This window comes from Rattus rattus, chromosome 9, assembly GCF_011064425.1.
Source record: "Rattus rattus isolate New Zealand chromosome 9, Rrattus_CSIRO_v1, whole genome shotgun sequence".
In the NCBI taxonomy this organism is placed as follows: domain Eukaryota; kingdom Metazoa; phylum Chordata; class Mammalia; order Rodentia; family Muridae; genus Rattus; species Rattus rattus.
In genome coordinates, this window is record NC_046162.1 from 56,471,526 (window position 1) to 56,480,173 (window position 8,648).

General features: G+C 48.9%; 1 pseudogene; it reads left to right on the forward strand.

Annotated features, from left to right (window-relative positions):
- Positions 1-4,618: 4,618 nt before the first annotated feature.
- LOC116909506 lies at positions 4,619-5,136 on the forward strand (annotated as a pseudogene).
- Positions 5,137-8,648: the final 3,512 nt, after the last annotated feature.

Consider the following 8,648-nt stretch of genomic DNA (forward strand, 5'->3'; position numbering starts at 1 on the left):
TGTGAATGAACTTACACCCATCACCAAGATACCGCAGCCATGAACAGGGGCTGCTCTTGTCGCAGCTCTGTCCACACATCCTCAGTCACCATGTTGACACACATACTAGACACCATGTCATTTCATTTACAAATAGCTCAGTGCACATCTCCAAAGGATAAGGACACACTTCAACCTCTCTGAATTACGACCAGACTTGAAAGTTTACCAAGGAAAGTCCCCATTGTTCTTTGAAGCAGACAGATTATGCAATTCATGTCATCCCAGAGAGGAGTCGAGCAATTCCTCAGCTCCGTGGCGTGTTAGCACAATGTGGTCACTACTCAGTCAGTGTCTGCTGAGTGCAGCCCCGCAGCCCACAGCCCTGTCCACCTAGCCACATGGAACAGCCGTACTCTTCACATTATCCCCCTGCCCACAGAGGAAGCGAAGGGAAGACTCTGTCTCTGTCCATCTCAGAGGGGATCTCTCACACTGATGGCTGGACACTGTCTTAGGTGTGCCCAGTCTAACACCGACATTGACTGAATGCACCTACTATGTGCCAGATGCTGAGCTAGGCATTTCCATATGTTCCAATGCACCTACTATGTGTCAGATGCTGAGTTAGGCATTTCCATATGTGCCCACAACATAGCATGTATGTTTTTAAATGTTGACTCAATTTTTTGTGGTTCGAGTTTCCACTTGACTAGAAATTTCATCGTACATTTGAAATGCCATGGAAGGCAATAAACCACTTTAGGGCCAAAACCCTCAATTAGTGTTAAAGAAAGTATGGGTATGGATGTACATGTGTGTGTGTGTAAACCACTCTGAGAGTCATCCTGGACTGTAGGACTCATTCAGGTCTGGCATCCCAAATTCAAGTTCCTCAGTAGTCCTCTCCCACTTCTGTGCTTCAGGGTTTGTAGACAAGAAAGGAGGGAAGGAAGGAAGGGGAAGGAAGGAAGAAGGAGGGAGGGAGGGAAAGGTAGGTGTATAAGGCACGGGGTAACAACTGGCTTGGCAGACGTGGAATATCGAGTCAGGGGAGCCCAGATGGACTCCACACTGATGAGCTTCAGTGGTGTATGGGAAACAGGAACTAAGAGGACACTGGACAGGACAGCAGGGGACACAGGATATTCCCAGGACTCTGTGTGTTCACTCCATAGGCATGCACAGATCTTGGTGCCGCACACTCAGTGGCTCTCCAGCTCCTGGTGATGGCCTTTACCAAAGTGGCTGGCTTTGCTCTTGTCTATTCTGTGACAAGCCAAGGTGGGCCAATCTCTGTCTGTCCTGTTCGGCAGGGCCCCTGGTGCTGGCGAAGAGACAGCTGGGCTTGCTGCTTTCTGTGCCTCTTGCAGAAGAGGGTTTGCTCATTGTGGTTTCTGCTGTGGAGAATGAAAGGGTGACGCCATATTGGACAGAAGGATCACATCTGCTGGGGACAGACAGTATGACTGCTAACAAACATCTGTGGGAGCTCTAGGAAGAGAGGTGCAGGGACAGAAACAAGGTGTCTTCAGAGCTCTGGAGGGTGGGCTGTGGGGAGGGAGGGAGGGCTGTGGTGGAGGGAGGGCTGTGGTGGAGGGAGGGCTGTGGTGGAGGGAGGGAGGGAGGACTGTGGTGGAGGCAGGGCTGTGGTGGAGGGAGGCAGGGCTGTGGTGGAGGGAGGGGGGCTGTGGTAGAGGGAGGGAGGGCTGTGGTGGAGGGAGGGTGGGCTGTGGTGGAGGGAGGGAGGGCTGTGGTGGAGGGAAGGTTGGCTGTGGTGGAGGGAGAGCTGTGATGGAGGGAAGGTTGGCTGTGGTAGAGGGAGGGAGGGCTGTGGTGGAGGGAGGGTAGGCTGTGGTGGAAGATGAAGGGAGAAATAGGTATTGGCTTTAAAAAAGCCGGCTGGGGGGTTGGGGATTTAGCTCAGTGGTAGAGCACTTGCCTAGCAAGCGCAAGGCCCTGGGTTCGGTCCCCAGCTCCGAAAAAAAGAAAAGAAAAAAAAAAAAAAGAAGCCGGCTGGGGCACTTTGTGAAGACCTGATCAGGCATGCTAAGGCCTCCCACTCAGGAAGAAGATCAGCAGAATTGTCACAGGTCTAAGGAATGCTTTCCTGGAACAGTAGAGAGCATGGATTGCAGTAGAGGAAGGATGGAGGGCAGGGAGAGAGAGAGGCACAAGGCCCTGAGTATACTCTACTACACTTACTGGATTTTTTTCTGCCCCCCTCAGACAGGGAGCCTTGATATAAGCCCCTTCCTGGCTCTCAGCATCCTGGGTATAGCCACGCAGGACACTTGTTTCTTATTTTCCAGTGCTCAATATTTGTTGGTGGAGGGCTGTCTCGATGCTTTAGAGAGATAATGCAGCCCCTCTGTGGGGCAGTGGGAAGTCAAACTGGGCAGCCAAGGATGTTTTAATGAGAGCACCTGCTTGTCAAGAGACTGCATATGCAGCAAGAACATCTGATGGCAAAAGAACGAGGGGGCATTAACAGAAGTAATGGGAGCAGGGGCGGAAGTGGATGCGTGGGAAAGGCAGTGAGATGGTGTTTTAGGTTAGGACAAGGCCACTAAAAATATCTGCCCAGCAGCTGGACACACAGAACGCCAGCTCCACTAACCTTGTGGCCTGGGAAGGTCCTACTTCCATTTCTGTTGTGATAAAAGATTCCGACAACCATCTGTTTAGGAAAGGAGAGGTTTCTTCTACTTACAATTGCAGGTTATGTTCCATTATTTAAGGGATGTCAAGGCAGGAACTTAAAGTATCACATCCACAGCGAATGCAAAGAGAGAATAGGCCGGCTGTCACCTCTCTTTATTCTGCCTCCCATAGCTCAGGACCCCCTGCGTAGAGAATGATGCTTCCCATAGTGGGCAGGGTCTTTCAACCTCAATTAGTAATCAAGGCAACCTCCATAGACAGGCCTATATAGGCCATCCTGATCTAGAAAATTCTCCAGTAAGATCTCCTCCCAGAGGTGACAGAGAGATGGTTCAGTGGTTAAGAGCCTGTGTTATGGGTTACTCTTGCAGAGGACCCAAGTTTTGTACCCAGCACCCAAGTCTTTTACAGAAAATACATTTTACAAAAGATTCGTTCTGAGAAGAGTCAAAGTGTGTCAAGTTGATGGTAAAAACCAAGGCAGGAGCCATGCTAGCAGTCATTTCAGGAGACTACGAAGGCACCCATGAGAGCAAAGACAAGAAGCTTTGGGTGGAGCCTTGAATCAGCACTGATGGGAAAAGAACAATGGGGAAAGAAAGAAGAGACTCAAGCAAGTGCAGAGTCAGCGCAGGCAGGCAGGGGTGGCTTAGGCCAAATGACCCCAGGATGCCCCAAAAGTCCAGTGAGTAAACCTGGGCTACTACCCAGCAACAGCAAGAGAGCTCTCAGAGGACACAGTGATTAGGCGGTGGGAAGGCAGGATCCAGATTGTGTTGGTGAACAAAGAAGTGGGTGGGAGGGTTGAGGAAGCCAAGGAAAACACTCTGGGAAGGGCTCGGGTAGGATGGGGAGAAGAAAAGAGTCCCACTCCAGATGGAGGTGGGGCCGAGGGGAGCCTGTGTGCAGAACGGCAGAGACAAGAAGGGGTTTGTAAGCAGAAGAGGAGTCACAAGGCACTGATGGCATTTGATGGTGCAGAGAAGGTCCCAAGGCAGGAGAACGCACAGTCAGACTGACGATAGCTTAGCACATGCCCAGCTTGTGTCAGAACCTGGGTTTCAGCCCAGAACTGCCACAACAATAGAGTAAAAGTGTGTAGATCAAAGGAGTCATTAATTCAGTGAGCATAGTAAGTCTCTATATTTGAGAAGTGGAGGGCAAGCTACACAGCGTTAGTCTGTGTTGTTTTCTCTCGTCTTCATAAAGGACTTACTGTTTCTACTAAAACACAAGGAACTTAAGTGGGTCACCCAAGATCACGGTGATGGTTTACATATGCTTGGCCCAGGGAGTGGCATGATTAGAAGGTGTGGCCTTGTTGGAGGAAGTGTGTCACTGTGGGTCTGGCCTTGGAGACCCTCCTCCTAAGCTGCCTGAGGATGCTCACTCTGTTCCTGGCTTCCTTCGGGTGAAGATGTAGAACTCAGCCCCTCCTGCACTATGCCTGCCTGGATGCTGCCATGCTCCTGCCTTGATGATGATGGACTGAATCTCTGAACCTGGAAGCCAGCCCCAATTAAATGTTGTCCTTTATAAAACTTGCATTGGTCACGGTGTCTGTTCACAGCAATAAGACCCTAACTAAGACAATCACACAGCTGGGGATCAATTAAGAGAAGTCATAGACTGAAGATGCAGTCCCGTTGATAGGTGCTTGCCTAGCATGTGTGAAGCCCTGGGTTCGATCCCATGTACTGCATAAACTGAGCACAGTGACTCAAGACTGCGATCCCAGCCCTTGAGAGATAGAGACAGGAAGATTGGCAATTCAAGGCTATCCTTGGCTACATATTGAGGAGCCCAGCCTGGGCTACATGAGACCTGTCTCAAAAAGAGAGAGACATATTAGGTACCAAAGATCCAAAGAAGCAGGCTCTTGCCCTCACAGCCTTGTGACCATTATCAGTAGACTGGGCTCCACTCTACTAACAACATGTTCAGAAAATGTGCACATAATAAAAATATGCCCGGTAGTTCCAAGATGGCGTCGGCGGTGCTGAGTGCGTCTCGAGTCTCTCGGCTGCTGGGCCGGGCCCTCCCACAGGTAGGGCGGCCCATGTCGAGTGGCGCCCACGGCGAGGAAGGTTCAGCTCGTATGTGGAAAGCCCTCACCTACTTCGTGGCGCTGCCCGGGGTGGGAGTGAGCATGCTCAACGTTTTCCTGAAGTCGTGACACGAAGAGTTCGTCGCCTACCCCCATCTCCGCATCAGGGCTAAGCCCTTCCCCTGGGGAGATGGTAACCATACCTTCTTCCACAATCCTCACACGAACCCGCTTCCGACCGGCTATGAAGATGAGTAAAGAGAACCTGGCCCTTCGCCCAGGTGACAAGGGACCACAGCACTGATTTGGACCCTTACTCTTGTGTGTGGACCACGAAAGCCCATTGGATGCTCAGCTCATCTTTCCTTTATCAGATGGTGACCATTACTTTGCTCCTCCATCCCTTTGCTCATAAGAGGAGATGGCTTAAATAAATAACTTGAACTTAAAAAAAAAAATGCCCAAGTTCAGCTGGGGGAAAGGAGAGGATGCACCACGGGGAGAGGAGGTGACGTTTGACCTGTGTCTGGAAAGACCAGAAGGAAAAAGTTTGCTGACAAGTGAGAGGCATTCCCAACAAATAGGACTACTGGGCACAAGCCTGAGCCTCTGGGAACTGTGACCAATTCACTGTTCCGGAACACAGGGTAGGTGTGGCTGGGTACAGGACGGCAGTGTGCCAAGGTGGGGGTGGAGGAAAATGACACACTGTGCCGAAGAATTGTAATGTTTTCCCTTGATCAAGCAAGGAAAAAGTATCAGATTTGCACTCTAGGGCAAGAGCGCTGGAGGTCTCCTGGGGACAACATAGTGAATGAATGAAGTAAGAACTATGGGAATCCAAGGAGCCAGAGATGATACAGTGTGGTAGCTGGGGCAAGAAGGGATGGGCGGAGACATTGACATTTGCAGTGCAATAGAGCATGGATATATATGTTCATATATGTGGGCATATATGGGCATACACAGTGTGTGTGTGTGTGTGTGTGTGTGTGTGTGTGTGTGTTTCATACACACAGTGTGGTGGCTTGAATGAGATATCCCCCATTGTCTCAGACACTTGGCTCTCGGTGGTATTATTTGGGTAGGTTTAGGGGGTGTGGCCTTGCTGTAGGAAGTATGTCACTGGGGATGAGCAAGTCTTCAGAGCCTTGTACCATTCCCAGTTCACTCTGCTTCCTGCTTGGGGTTCAAGACGTGAGCCCTAGCTTTCCAGATCTAGTCACCAAGCCTACATAGACACTTACCTTTATAAGGTGCCTTGCCTTGGTCATGGTGTTTTATCATAGCACTAGAAAAGTAACTGAGACACATAGATACTCACGTATGTAAACATACATGTGTATGTACACACACATATATACACATACACACCTACACATATACATCCTATATATACACACATAGTATGAAGAGAGTATTGGCCAGCCTCAGAGCCTCACTTAAGCTGATGTGGTTGGTGGCTCAGTCCTGTAATCTTAGCAAAATTGTGAACCGAAGCAAAATGATTGCACAGAGCTCAAGGCCAGTCTGGACTGCAGAATAAGATCCTGTTTCAAAACAGACAGCCAGACAGACAAACAGGCAGGCAGCATGATTCCCAGGTCTGGCTTGAACAGAAACAAGATGGGGGAAATGTTTGGCAAGTTGGGGAAGAACAAGTCCTGGATGCTCAGGTTGGGAAGCCTAGGGGTGTCCAGGAGGGAGTGTCGGGGTGAGCCCATGGGTGGAACTCATGGGAGAGGCAGAACTGTGCAAGCCGTCATCACAAGACAGCTACGCAGCCACTGGTGGGGTGAAGACAGCAAAGCCCCCCCAACACGCATACACACACACACACACACACACACACACACACACACACACACACGCTGCCCTGCAGTGGCATTTATGGGGTAGGTGGGAGAGAAGAGCCTGAGAAGGATGTGAGAGGAGGAGGAGGAGGGAGAAAGGAGAAGGAGGTCTTCCTAATACATAGAGACCCGGGGCCACGGGAGGAGATGCTGCTGAGAACTAGACCAGGAGACTCCCTCACTCGCCTGCTTCCTTAGAGAGAACAGCTATCCTAGGGAAGGGGAGAGCAATGGGGTCTCTCTCTTCTCCCCTCTCCCCTCCCTTCTGACCCCCTCCTCTCCATCCCTGCCCTCCCCTCGCCCTGCCCTGCCCTTTCTTCTCTCCTCTGTGCTCTGTTTGCTTGACTCTTGCTGTAATAACCAATGTATTCACGGAAAACAAAACATGGCGTTTAACTAAAGGCAGAGAGTCAGACGGGCCAAACGTTTCCATTGTGAACTTCAAAACGAGGAGACCATCCAATATGATCACACTGTCCTTAAAAGACATTCCTTTGATAATAATCATTAAACTGTTCTGTTTACCAGAAATGCTAACAAGGAAAATAAACAACAGGGCCATTTAGGAGAATTTCAAAATTGAAGTTTAAACCAGGAGAGAGAATAAGAACAAAAAAGGAAAAAAAAAACCCACATAAACATTGCAGACCTCGGCTGCTCTTGAGTATTCTACTCTGACCAGTATTACATAATTCCCCACAGATATCTATCTCAGATGCTAAAATTCACAGTGTGTGTCGCACTTAAGGGATAGAATACTGAAAAGAAAACAATAGAGCTGGGCGTGGTGGTGCAGGCCTTTAATCCCAGCACTCGGGAGGCAGAGGCAGGTGGATCTCTGCGAGTTCAAGGCCAACCTGGTCTACAGAGTGAGTTCCAGGACAGGCAGGACTACACAGAGAAACCGTGTCTCAATGCACCACCTCCATCTCCCAAAGAAATAAAGGAAGCAAGAAAGGAAAGAAGGAAGGAAGGAAGGAAGGAAGGAAGGAAGGAAGGAAGGAAGGAAGGAAGGAAAAAATTGTTCATAACAAAAGTTATGAAAAAAAATTCAGTAATGAAATTTATATTAACAGAGTGATTTATATTAACGTGTAAGAGATGGGGGAAGACTTAGACAAAACTGAACATCCCTTCAAGACGTTTTCAAAAACTTTAAAAGTATTTTCCAGGGCTGGAGAGATGGCTCAGTGGTTAAGAGCATCAACTGTTCTTCCCGAGGTCCTGAGTTCAAATCCCAGCAACCACAAGGTGGCTCACAACCATCTGTAATGGGATCTGATGCCCTCTTCTGGTGTGTCTGAAGACAGCTACAGTGTATTCATATATAAAAATAAAAAAAAATATTAAAAAAAAAAAAAAGTATTTTCCAGACAATGGTGGACCAAGCCTTTAACCTCAGCACTAGGGATGCAGACGCAGGTGGATCTCTGAGTTTGAGGCTAGCCTGGTCAAAAATAAACAAATAGGTAGCTAGATATACACACAGGCAGATAAAACTTTAAAAATACCTATACTTATTATTTTCTTATTTATGAGGATGTGTGCTCCTGTATGCCAGCTGTGTGGGTGCCCACAGCGGGAGAGGAGATCATCAGACTTCTTAGTCGAAAGCCGCGGTGTGGGTGCCCAGAATCAAACCCTGGCCCTCTGCTAGAGCAGTTTGTGCCCTTCAACTGCTCCCTGATGCTGTTATTATCCAAAAAGAAAATAAAAGGAAAACCTGAAGAGGAAGGGAAATGGCTAAGGTTGGAGTGTAGAGGTCAGAGGTCATCTCGCAAGAGGTTCTGGGGTTCAAATGCAGGTCAGATTCTACAGCGAAGGGCCATCACCTGCAGAGTCACAGTATCGGCCCCTTATCAATGATATTTGTTTGTTTGATTTTGGTTTTTTCAAGACAAGGTTTCTCTGTTTAGCCCTGGCATCCTGGACTCACTCTGTAGATCAGGCTGCCCTCGGAACTCACAGAGATCTGCCTGCCTCTGCCTTCTGCGTGCTGGGGTTAAAGGTGTGCACCACTGTCTGGCAAAAATGCCATTCTTTTTTAATAGATGACATGACTTTATATCACAAATCTCAAAGAATCCACAGATATATTCTCCAAT